Source organism: Coregonus clupeaformis, chromosome 1 (assembly GCF_020615455.1).
Source record: "Coregonus clupeaformis isolate EN_2021a chromosome 1, ASM2061545v1, whole genome shotgun sequence".
Classification (NCBI taxonomy): Eukaryota; Metazoa; Chordata; class Actinopteri; order Salmoniformes; family Salmonidae; genus Coregonus; species Coregonus clupeaformis.
In genome coordinates, this window is record NC_059192.1 from 32,965,623 (window position 1) to 32,977,070 (window position 11,448).

The following is an 11,448-nucleotide window of genomic DNA, read 5'->3' on the forward strand; positions in this document are numbered from 1 at the left end:
TACTAATGTCTATATTTGTTTTTGACATGATTATTCTATTACAGACACCTTAATGCATACTTTTAAATTACACTGCTCAAAAAAATAAAGGGAACACTTAAACAACACAATGTAACTCCAAGTCAATCACACTTCTGTGAAATCAAACTGTCCACTTAGGAAGCAACACTGATTGACAATATATTTCACATGCTGTTGTGCAAATGGAATAGACAACAGGTGGAATTTATAGGCAATTAGCAAGACACCCCTAATAAAGGAGTGGTTCTACAGGTGGTGACCACAGACCACTTCTCAGTTCCTATGCTTCCTGGCTGATGTTTTGGTCACTTTTGAATGTTGGTGGTGCTTTCACTCTAGTGGTAGCATGAGACGGAGTCTACAACCCACACAAGTGGCTCAGGTAGTGCAGCTCATCCAGGATGGCACATCAATGCGAGCTGTGGCAAGAAGGTTTGCTGTGTCTGTCAGCGCTACCAGGAGACAGGCCAGTACATCAGGAGACGTGGAGGAGGTCGTAGGAGGGCAACAACCCAGCAGCAGGATCGCTACCTCCGCCTTTGTGCAAGGAGGAGCAGGAGGAGCACTGCCAGAGCCCTGCAAAATGTCTGCTCAAACGGTCAGAAACAGACTCCATGAGGGTGGTATGAGGGCCCGACGTCCACAGGTGGGGGTTGTGCTTACAGCCCAACACCGTGCAGGACGTTTGGCATTTTCAAGAGAACACCAAGATTGGCAAATTCGCCACTGGCGCCCTGTGCTCTTCACAGATGCAAGCAGGTTCTACCTGGAGTCTGGAGACGCCGTGGAGAACGTTCTGCTGCCTGCAACATCCTCCAGCATGACCGGTTTGGCGGTGGGTCAGTCATGGTGTGGGGTGGCATTTCTTTGGGGGGCCGCACAGCCCTCCATGTGCTCGCCAGAGGTAGCCTGACTGCCATTAGGTACCGAGATGAGATCCTCAGACCCCTTGTGAGACCATATGCTGGTGCGGTTGGCCCTGGGTTCCTCCTAATGCAAGACAATGCTAGACCTCATGTGGCTGGAGTGTGTCAGCAGTTCCTACAAGAGGAAGGCATTGATGCTATGGACTGGCCCGCCCGTTCCCCAGACCTGAATCCAATTGAGCACATCTGGGACATCATGTCTCGCTCCATCCACCAACGCCACGTTGCACCACAGACTGTCCAGGAGTTGGCAAATGCTTTAGTCCAGGTCTGGGAGGAGATCCCTCAGGAGACCATCCGCCACCTCATCAGGAGCATGCCCAGGCGTTGTAGGGAGGTCATACAGGCACGTGGAGGCCACACACACTACTGAGCCTCATTTTGACTTGTTTTAAGGACATTACATCAAAGTTGGATCAGCCTGTAGTGTGGTTTTCCACTTTAATTTTGAGGGTGACTCCAAATCCAGACCTCCATGGGTTGATACATTTGATTTCCATTGATAATTTTTGTGTAATTTTGTTGTCAGCACATTCAACTATGTAAAGAAAAAAGTATTTAATAAGATTATTTCATTCATTCAGATCTAGGATGTGTTATTTTAGTGTTCCCTTTATTTTTTTGAGCAGTGTATATTATATGAGCTGAACATAAATGAAATACTATATAAAAACATTTTCCTTAAAGTATAATTTTAAGAAAGTACTAATGTTACTGTCCCAACTACAACAAAAATACTTAAATATATGTAATTTTGTCCTTTAAATGAAATACTGTGGAATTCCATTCATTCCTATGGAGGACTGCCTTTCTGACAAGTGCCAATATGGCTGACATAACATCAGCGATCCAGGGTTTATATACATCATTGCACTGTACCCACTATGAGAAAAGGCCTATTGATTGTCATTAGACTTTGACATTGGCCTCACAAGGGTCTAGCGATAAGAGCAGAGACCATTGTAAGATATGTAAACACGAGAAGAGACTTATAGACTAACAGGCAGGTGTGGCAAGGGAGGCATCATCATCACAGCTCGGAAATTGCCACTGTTTCCAGTCCAAAGTCCAAAGTTTCTCACGTCACTTGCGGGCAAGGCCATCTCACCCACACCGACCATTCCCGACACGTGGCGATGTACTTTAACGATGATTAGGACCACAATTTGACCAAGAATTCACTTGGCCCAGCCCTACAGTAGTTGGACAAAACTTCAGTTAACAGCTTTGACAGGGTGAGAGATAGTTAGCTTGGCTTTGATGGCAGTGTAATTACACACTATTTTGATGACAGAATAAATGTTGATAATATGAATATACAGTGGGGGGAAAAAAGTATTTAGTCAGCCACCAATTGTGCAAGTTCTCCCACTTAAAAAGATGAGAGAGGCCTGTAATTTTTGTCATAGGTACACGTCAACTATGACAGACAAAATGAGAGAAAAAAATCCAGAAAATCACATTGTAGGATTTTTAATGAATTTATTTGCAAATTATGGTGGAACATAAGTATTTGGTCACCTACAAACAAGCAAGATTTCTGGCTCTCACAGACCTGTAACTTCTTCTTTAAGAGGCTCCTCTGTCCTCCACTCGTTACCTGTATTAATGGCACCTGTTTGAACTTGTTATCAGTATAAAATACACCTGTCCACAACCTCAAACAGTCACACTCCAAACTCCACTATTGCCAAGACCAAAGAGCTGTCAAAGGACACCAGAAACAAAATTGTAGACCTGCACCAGGCTGGGAAGACTGAATCTGCAATAGGTAAGCAGCTTGGTTTGAAGAAATCAACTGTGGGAGCAATTATTAGGAAATGGAAGACATACAAGACCACTGATAATCTCCCTCGATCTGGGGCTCCACGCAAGATCTCACCCCGTGGGGTCAAAATGATCACAAGAACGGTGAGCAGAAATCCCAGAACCACACGGGGGGGACCTAGTGAATGACCTGCAGAGAGCTGGGACCAAAGTAACAAAGCCTACCATCAGTAACACACTACGCCGCCAGGGACTCAAATCCTGCAGTGCCAGACGTGTCCCCCTGCTTAAGCCAGTACATGTCCAGGCCCGTCTGAAGTTTGCTAGAGTGCATTTGGATGATCCAGAAGAGGATTGGGAGAATGTCATATGGTCAGATGAAACCAAAATATAACTTTTTGGTAAAAACTCAACTCGTCGTGTTTGGAGGACAAAGAATGCTGAGTTGCATCCAAAGAACACCATACCTACTGTGAAGCATGGGGGTGGAAACATCATGCTTTGGGGTGTTTTTCTGCAAAGGGACCAGGACGACTGATCTGTGTAAAGGAAAGAATGAATGGGGCCATGTATCGTGAGATTTTGAGTGAAAACCTCCTTCCATCAGCAAGGGCATTGAAGATGAAACGTGGCTGGGTCTTTCAGCGTGACAATGATCCCAAACACACCGCCCGGGCAACGAAGGAGTGGATTCGTAAGAAGCATTTCAAGGTCCTGGAGTGGCCTAGCCAGTCTCCAGATCTCAACCCCATAGAAAATCTTTGGAGGGAGTTGAAAGTCTGTGTTGCCCAGCGACAGCCCCAAAACATCACTGCTCTAGAGGAGATCTGCATGGAGGAATGGGCCAAAATACCAGCAACAGTGTGTGAAAACCTTGTGAAGACTTACAGAAAACGTTTGACCTGTGTCATTGCCAACAAAGGGTATATAACAAAGTATTGAGAAACTTTTGTTATTGACCAAATACTTATTTTCCACCATAATTTGCAAATAAATTCATTAAAAATCCTACAATGTGATTTTCTGGATTTTTTTTTCTAATTTTGTCTGTCATAGTTGACGTGTACCTATGATGAAAATTACAGGCCTCTCTCATTTTTTAAGTGGGAGAACTTGCACAATTGGTGGCTGACTAAATAAGTTTTTTCCCCACTGTATATAGCAATCCACGGCTATAAGGTGTCTGTAGGAGCGAACCATTTTCGTGAACGGAGTGGTGTGCCTAATAGAGTGGTGTGTACACTGAGTATACCACACATTAGAAACACCTTCCTAATATCGAGTTGCGCTGCGCCCACCTTTTGCCCTCCGAACAGCCTCAATTAGTCGGGGCACGGACTCTACAAGGTGTCGAAAGAGTTCCACAGGGATGCTGGTCCATGTTGACTCCAATGCTTTCCACAGTTGAGTCAAGTTGACTGAATGTCCTTTGGGTGGTGGACCATTGATACACACGGGAAACTGTTGAGCGTAACAAAAAAACAGTGGTGTAAAGAACTTAAGTAAAAATACTTGAAAGTACTATTTAAGTAGTTTTTTGGAGTATCTGTACTTTATTTTACTATTTATTTTGGATTACTTTACTACATTCCTAAAGATTTTTTTTAAACCTTTTACTCCATACATTTTCCCTGATACCCAAAAGTACTCGTTACATTTTGAATGCTTAGCAGGACAGGAAAATTGACCAATTCACACACTTATCAAGAGAACATCCCTGGTCATCCCTACTGCCTCTGATCTGGAGGACTCACTAAACATAAATGCATCATTTGTAAATTATGTCTGCATGTTGTAGTGTGCCCCTGGCTAACCATAAATAAATAAAACAAGAAAATTGTGCCGTCTGGTTTGCTTAATATAAGCAATTTTCAATTATTTATACTTTTGATACTTAAGTATATTTAAAACAAAATACTTTGTCTTGTACTCAAGTAGTATTTTACTGGATGACTTTCACTTGAGTCATTTTCTATTATAGGCATCTTTACCCAATTGTCATACATGAGTAAAAATACTTTTTCCACACTCAAAAAACGCAGCAACGTTGCAGTTGTTGACACTCAAACCGGTGTGCTTCGCACCTACTACCATACCCCATTCACAGGTACTTAAATATTTTGTCTTGCCCATTCACCCTCTGAATGGCACACATACACAATCCATGTTGTGATTGTCTCAAGGTTTAAAATCCCTTTAATCTACACTGATTGAAGTGGATTTAACAAGTGACATCAATAACGGATCATAGCTTTCACCTGGATCAGTTTCATGGAAATAGGTCTTAATGTTTTGTATACTCGGTGCATAGACAGTTTAGACAGTATATGAATAGAAAAGGTGTGTACAGCAGTAGTTATATAGGATGAGCAATGATTAGAAGAATACAGTATATACATATAAAGTGGGTAAAACAGTATGTAAACATTATTCAAGTGACCAGTGTTCAATGACTATGTAGATAGGGCAGCAGTCTAAGGTGTAGGGTAGAGTACCGGGTGGTAGCCGGCTAGTAACAGTGACTAAGGTTCAGGGCTGGTTACTGGGCCGGCTAGTGATGACTGTTTAACAGTCTGATGGCCTGGAGATAAACAGCTTCTGTCAGTCTCTCGGGCCCAGCTTTGATGCACCTGTACTGTCTCCGCCTTCTAGATGGGTAGTGGGGTGAACAAGCCGTGGCTCAGGTTGCTGAGGTCCTTGATGATGTTCTTAGCCTTCCTGTGACACCGGGTACTGTAGATATTCTGGAGGGCAGATAGAATGCCAGCCTGACAGAATACTCGATGGTGCATCTGTAGAAGTTTGTGAGGGTTGTGATGTACACGTTGAGGAAATTGAATATTTTGACCCTCTCCACTGCAGCCCTTCGATGTGGATGGGGGCGTGCTCTCTCTGCTGTCTCCTGTAGTCCACGATCAGCTCCTTTGTCTTGTTGACGTTGAGGTTATTTTCCTGACACCACTCAGCCTACAGGGATGAGGTGAGAGCCCTGGCGGTCTCGACGTTGCTGGTAATCAGGCCTACCACTGAGTATACTCCGGGATGCTGACCTTCTAGGCAGAGTTGCAAAGAAAAATCCATATCTCAGACTGGCCAATAAAAAGAAAAGATTAAGATGGGCAAAAGAACAGACACTGGACTTTTTCTTTACAACTCTGCCTACAAGGTCAGCATCCTGGAGTCGCCTCTTCACTGTTGAGACTGGTGTTTTGCGGGTACTATTTAATTAAGCTGCCAGTTGAGGAACTGTGAGGCGTCTGTTTCTCAAACTAGACACTAATGTATTTGTCCTCTTGCTCAGTTGTGCACCGGGGCCTCCCACTCCTCTTTCTATTCTGGTTAGAGACAGTTTGCGCTGTTCTTCAGTTTCTTGGCAATTTCTCACATGGAATAGCCTTCATTTCTCAGAACAAGAATAGACTGACGAGTTTCAGAAGAAAGTTATTTGTTTCTGGCCATTTTGAGCCTGTAATCGAACCCACAATTGCTGATGGTCCAGATACTCAACTAGCCTCAAGAAGGCCAGTTTTATTGCTTCTCTAAATCAGCACAACAGTTTTCAGCTGTGCTAACATAATTGCAAAAGGGTTTTCTAATAATCAATTAGCCTTTTAAAATGATAAACTTCGATTAGCAAACACAACGTGCCATTGGAACACAGGACTGATGGTTGCTGATAATGGGCCTCTGTACGCCTATGTAGATATTCCATTAAAAATCAGCCGTTTCCAGCTACAATAGCCATTTACAACATTAACAATGTCTACATTGTATTTCTGATCAATTTGATGTTATTTTAATGGACAAAAAAATTTGCTTTTCTTTCGAAAACAAATACATTTCTAAGTGACCCCAAACTTTGGAACAGTAGTGTATATATATATACACAGTGGTGTGAAAAAGTGTTTGCCCCCTTCCTGATTTCTTAAATATTAGTCAAAGATAACACAAGTAAACACAAAATGCAGTTTTGAAATGAAGGTTGTTATTATTAAGGGAAAACAAAATCCAAACCCACATGGCCCTGTGTGAAAAAGTGATTGCCCCCTACAACCTAATAACTGGTTGGGCCACCCTTAGCAGCAACAACTGCAATCAAGCGTTTGCGATAACTTGCAATGAGTCTTTTACAGCGCTGTGGAGGAATTTTGGCCCACTCATCTTTGCAGAATTGTTGTAATTCAACCACATTGGAGGGTTCTCGAGCATGAACTGCCTTTTTAAGGTCATGCCACAGCATCTCAATAGGATTCAGGTCAGGACTTTGACTAGGCCACTCCAAAGTCTTCATTTTGTTTTTTCTTCAGCCATTCAGAGGTGGACTTGCTGGTGTGTTTTGGATCATTGTCCTGCTGCAGAACCCAAGTTCGCTTCAGCTTGAGGTCACAAACAGTTGGCCGGACATTCTCCTTCAGGATTTTTTGGTAGACAGCAGAATTCATGGTTCCATTTAAATCACAGCAAGTCTTCCAGGTCCTGAAGCAGCAAAACAGGCCTAGACCATCACACTACCACCACCATATTTTAATGTTGGTATGATGTTCTTTTTCTGAAATGCGGTGTTACTTTTACGCCAGATGTAAATGGGACACACACCTTCCAAAAAGTTCAACTTTTGTCTCGTCAGTTCACAGAGTATTTTCCCAAAGGTCTTGGGGATCATCAAGATGTTTTCTGGCAAAAATGAGACAAGCCTTAATGTTATTTTTGCTCAGCAGTGGTTTTCGTCTTGGAACTCTGCCATGCAGGCCATTTTTGCCCAGTCTCTTATGGTGGAGTCATGAACACTGACCTGCAGGCCTCACTTACCTGAGGTAAGTGAGGCCTGCAGCTCTTTGGATGTTGTTGTGGGGTCTTTTGTGACCTCTTGGATGAGTCGTCGCTGCGCTCTTGGGGTAATTTTGGTCGGCCGGCCACTCCTGGGAAGGTTCACCACTGTTCCATGTTTTCGCCATTTGTGGATAATGGCTCTCACTGTGGTTCGCTGGAGTCCCAAAATCTTTAGGAATGGCTTTATAACCTTTTCCAGACTGATGGATCTCAATTACTTTCTTTCTCATTTGTTCCTGAATTTCTTTGGATCTCGGCATGATGTCTAGCTTTTGAGGATCTTTTGGTCTACTTCACTTTGTCAGGCAGGTCCTATTTAAGTGATTCCTTGATTGAGAACAGGTGTGGCAGTAATCAGGCCTGGGAATTGAACTCAGGTGTGATAAACCACAGTTGAGTTGTGTTATAACAGGGGGGCAAACACTTTCACACAGGGCCATGTAGGTTTTGAATTTGTTTTCCCTTAATAATAACAACCTTAATTTCAAAACTGCATTTTGTGTTTACTTGTGTTATCTTTGACTAATATTTGAATGTGTTTGATGATCTGAAACATTTAAGTGTTACAAACATGCAAACAAATAACAAATCAGGAAGGGGGCATGCACTTTTTCACACCACTGTATATCCTCAATAAAAAAAAGGCACATGACAGCCCGTTTGGAGATTGCCAAAAGGCACCTAAAGGACTCAGACCACGAGAAAATTCTCTGGTCTAATGAAACCAAAATTGAACTCTTTGGCCTGAATGCCAAGCGTCACGTCTGGAGGAAACCTGGCACCATCCCTACGGTGAAGCATGGTGGTGGCAGTATCATGTTTTTCAGCGGCAGGGACTGGGAGACTAGTCAGGATCGAGGGAAAGATGAGTGGAGCAAAGTACAGAGATCCTTGATGAAAACCTGCTCCAGAGCACTCAAGACCTCAGACTTGGGCGAAGGTTCACCTTCCAACATGACATCGACCCTAAGCACACAGCCAAGACAACGCAAGAGTAGCTTCGGGACAAGTCTCTGAATGTCCTTGAGTGGCCCAGCCAGAGACCGGTATTGAACACGATCGAACATCTCTGGAGAGACCTGAACATTGCTGTGCAGCGACGGTCCCCATCCAACCTGACAGCACTTGAGAGGATCTGCCGAGAAGAATGGGAGAAACTCCCTAAATATAGGTGTACCAAGCTTGTACCGTCATCCCCAAGAAGACTCGAGGCTGTAATCACTGCCAAAGGTGCTTCAACAAAGTACTGAGTAAATGGTCTGAATACTAATGTAAATGTGATATTTCGGTTGTTATAAATTTGCTAAAATCTTTGTCATTATGGGGTATTGTGTGTAGATACATTTTAGAATAAGGCTGTAACGTAACAAAATGTGGAAAAAGTCAAGGGCTCTGAATACTTTCCGAATGCAGTGTGTGTACACACACACACACACACACACACACACAGAACAAAAATATCAATGCAACATGTAAAGTGTTGGTCCCATGTTCAATGAGCTGAAATAAATGATCCCAGACATTTTCTAGCTTATTTCTCTCAAATGTTGTGTACCAATGTCTTCACATCCCTGTTAGTGAACATTTCTCCTTTGCCAAGATAATCCATCCACCTGACAGATGTGGCATATCAAGAAGCTGATTAAACAGCATGATCATTACACAGGTGCACCTTGTGCTAGGGACAATAAAAGGAAACTCTAAAATGTGCAGTTGTGTCACATAACACAATGCCACGTCTCAAGTTGAGGGAGTGTGCAATTGTCGTGCTGACCGCAGGAATGTCCACCAGAGCTGTTGCCAGAGAATGTAATATTCATTTCTCCACCATAACCACCTCCAACCTAGTTTAAGAGAATTTGGCAGTATGTCCAACCGGCCTCACAACCGCAGACCACGTGTAACCATGCCAGCCCAGGACCTCCACATCCGGCATCTTCACCTGCGGGCTCGTCTGAGACCAGCCACCCGGACAGCTGATGAAACAGAGGAGTATTTCTGTCTGTAATAAAGCCCTTTTGTGGGGAAAAACTCATTCTGATTGGCTGGGCCTGGCTCCCAATGGCTCCACCCATCACTGCGACCCTGCCCAGTCATGAGAAATAAAGCAAAACCAAAAGGTGGGATAAGATAAAGACTAGTGAACATCTCTACAAAAATAGGTCAATTGTATACAACTTGGTTAGGCCTTTAACAACAGGCTACATATAGCCGTAATCAAGGGAAACTATCCTGGAAATGCACATACAGAAGTGTTAAAAGCATGTCCTTCCATGGCCTCGGTAGATGATACTTTATTAAAGGATGTGGCAAATTTAACTAGAAACTCCTGCTATTTTGTAAGTAGCTTAGTCAAGAGTGCCCACCCTAATATTTCTTATTATGGAGGTCCCCAGATTTGTTATCAGATTGCTGGGACACCGGTCTTTCAAACCATGGCTATAGCTGATACTATTTACATAGTTTCATACACATTTTAAAAATGGAAGAAAGTGACAAAAATAGATGAATAGGCATGAGATCAGGTTGAGGGTACATGTAACAACCTTCGACTGGTACAACAAGATCAGCCAGTGCAGTGGCATCACTAAAACTATTACTTGCTGCCCTCTATAGGTTGGGCCTTGAAGGAAAATTGGTCCTTGTTTTTAAGATGGTACTCTTCAAAATCCAAAAGTGTATCCATGAATAGAAATGGACAAAGTTTTTCTCTGGAATCAAAACAACAAAGCAGGCTAAAGAAGGTACCCATTGTCACTCACTGTGAAAAAGTACTGATAGTGGTTAATTTACCTCACAGTACTTACCATTATGTCTAAGAGGAAGGCAGAGCAAGTGAAGGATCTACTTGGTTGTGATTGTCTGGACAGCAAACATGAACACATCAGTCGGATACATGGTTGCAGTAACTATCAAGCTGAGAACATATGCAAAAACAGATACCAAAAAGAACATGGAACATCTGAACATGAAGCTTTACGATAAATATGATTTCTTAGAGGGGAAAAATTGATGGAAAGCAGAAATTAGCCTTAAAGCATATGAAAACATAGGTAACTTAACATTAAAGTACCCTTTAACGGAGGTTGTAAAGGGTTCACATTAATAGTTAGTTTACAAATAGTTTGTCATTAAGTTCTAATTCATTAACTGATATTTAACTGTCTAACTACTTATTAACCATTTACACCTTTAAAGGGTACCTTAATGTAAAGTGTTACCAAACATAAGACATGGAATTTTTTTTACATTTAAGTCATTTAGCAGACGTTCTTTTCCAGAGCGACTTACAGGAGCAATGAGTTAAGTGCCTTGCTCAAGTGCAAAGATCTTTCACCTAGTCGGCTCTGGGATTCGAACCAGCGACCTTTCGGTTACTGGCCCAACACTCTTAACCGCTAGGCTACCGTGGCCAGCTTCAGGTTGGGTACACACAGTTGTCTGTGTTGAGGAACGAAATGGTAACTAAATGAATGAGTGTGGTAGAGAAAGACTACAGGAGAATCTCAATAGCATACTCCTCGCCTCCTTCTCAAAACTCTCCTCCGACATTCTCCTCTAAAAGGATTTTGAGAACGAGGTGAGGAGAGCGCGGAAGAGGATATGCAATTGAGATTCTCCCTATGCCAGGTCACTTACCAGTACCGATGTTAGCATCCGCTTTGAATAGATAGAGCATTGATAAAGCACTTTAAAATATGATTTTAAAGAATAATCATATCAGGAAGATTTTGAAGAATTACAATAGAAAACATCAGGGTTCAAATTACACTAACATTGATATTTCCGTTATTTTGCTCCTGTAGCCCCCCTGTAATTGAAATCCCGCAAAATATAATTGTGAGTCAATCCAAAAATCAAAATGAGAGTTCTTTCCTGTCTTTACTGTGGTTCAAACCCTTAC